This window comes from Morone saxatilis, unplaced genomic scaffold (genome assembly GCF_004916995.1).
Source record: "Morone saxatilis isolate NCDOM2014 unplaced genomic scaffold, NCSU_SB_2.0 Contig7, whole genome shotgun sequence".
NCBI lineage: Eukaryota > Metazoa > Chordata > Actinopteri > Moronidae > Morone > Morone saxatilis.
In genome coordinates this window covers 22876223-22878571 of record NW_023340246.1, presented here as the reverse complement: position 1 = coordinate 22878571, position 2349 = coordinate 22876223, and positions in this window count along the sequence as shown.

Sequence of the window (2349 nt, the reverse complement as noted above, 5' to 3'; positions counted from 1 at the left end):
AAGCAGCAAAGATAGGCAGGCTAATGTAGCTTAAATAAGGCTCCATGAATGATATTTGCCAATTGGATGCTTGAGGGAATCAGCTGAGCTGTCAGTTGACTGTGTATAGTTTTCCAATAGGAAGCTTAGGAGGAATCAGCTGAGCCATCAGCTGATGTGTGTTTACGACTAGCTGTGATCAGCTGATGTAGCTGGAATTGAGAGCTGAGCTTGACTTTGTGGCCTGCCTGAACTAATGCTGTGCTTAATTTTAGGTTAAAGAGGGAAATAGGACAGAAATTATACATAAATTGTGTTTCAACTATATATTGTATTTGAAGGTATTAATTGTTGTTAATTGATGGAAATATTAAGCCCAGTGGGAGGGGCTATCGGGTTAAAAGGGCTGCCTTTGCCCTAATAAAGTCAGTCCTGGCTTGGTTACAGTGGAGGTAACGTGAATCTACCACCCTGACATTTACACCCTAACACATTTAAAAACACACCTGACAAAACAACTAATAGTACTAAAACTGTTATAGTTATGATGAAATACATTTAGATTATATAAAAAAACAACAGTAATGAGTTAGTAGGTAGTGTCTTTGGCAATTTGTAGGTCCTGCTGTTAACTGACAGTGATTATGTGATTTTGACCAGAAAAACCCAACTCTCACTGTTTTTTTCACAATGGTATTGCAGATTCTTTGGCAACTTATAAGTGAAAAATAAAGTCTTCGAGGTGCTGTGCTCCAAAAAACAGCATCCTTCTCTGGGAGTGAGAGCCAGGTGGGTCCTGCTGTTTGCTGACCGTGATTATGTGATGTGATTTTGAGAAAAAAAAAAAACGTTCACAATTTCTTTGTCATGTTCCAGGATGCACTGTGAGTCAAGACATGTCTCACAACACAATCTTACAGTATCTATATTATTATAAAGACAGGCACTTATGACTTTCTGATTTACAGGTGGAAATTGCTGAATCCAGCAGAAAAATATCACAGCTGTCAATGTTACAATGTATATTTCCAATTTGAGTTTTTGATGACAAATTAAGGATCTAAAATACAAAGCTCAGGCCTTTATTTTGCGTTTTTTGATACAGTGGGAATGCTTTTTAAATAAGAACTATGGGGTTGATAACATAGCCTAATAATTTGCCTTTGGGGAAAAGTTTCAAGTCTTTTCAAGTCAAAAGACACAAGTCCAAGAAACGTCACGAGTTATTGGTATTAAAGTCCTAATCGAGTCTTTTGCAAGTCTTTTTTGATTTTATCAAATTGAGTTGACTCAAGTCTGACTCGAGTACCAAGTCATGTGAATCAAGTCCACACATCTGGTCAACATTGCAATTGTAAACAGTTAAAATGCAAAGCTTTACAGGTGGTGCAAGTGATCAGGGCTTAGTAAATGGTGAATTGTGTAATTTATTTTCTGTGGGTATCCTCAGGGAGGAAAGATGGCAGCATCTAAAGGGGTCCTTCTGGAAACTTTGGAGGATTTGGGCACCGAAGAGTTAAAAAAATTCAAGTGGTACCTGCAAGGGGTTCTGGAAGGCTTCTCGCCTATGACAAAGTGTCAACTGGAGAATGCAGACAGGGTGGACACAGTGGATCAGATGGTGCGGGCCTATGGTATAAACACTATTAAAGTGACCACAATGGTTTTAGGGAAGATGAAGCTGAATGATCTTGCAGAGAAATTATCAATAACCACCTCAAAACCCACAGGTAAGTCATCATATGAAATAAATAATAGAAAATAGAGCAAAACTTGCATCTTACTTACTTTAAACTTCCTTTTAGCTAATGTCTCTCTCTTTTCTACAAAGAAGGACAGATATATTGTGTTACACGTTAGCTTATAAAACAAACTACCAAATATTCACCAGAGAAAAACATTTCAAAAGTGTATCTGAGAACAAAAAGTGACATAACAGCCAGTTCTGCTTTTTTGCCTCTACTGGTTAGAATGATCATGCTTCAACACCAGTACCATTGTAAGATACTCTCTATTCCATGGAGGCATTACTGGGAATCACAACATATAAGTTGTTGAGGAACACTAATTAATTTTATAAAAGTTTCCTTATTCAGGACCGAGTTGTCAAATGAGCTGAATAGATACAATGAATACGGAAATGTGTGCAGTTGTTTATAGTCTATTAGTTTATGCATTTGTTTGTTCTTCAGAGATTCCTGAGTGCCAGCGAAAACTCAAATCTAAATTATGGAAGAAGTATAAATATGCTTTCGAAAAAATCACACAATCAAAAACTTCAACTCTTCTAAATAAGATCTATACAGAGATCTACATCACAGAGGGAGGGACTGCAGAGGTCAATGATGAACATGAGGTCAGACAGATTGA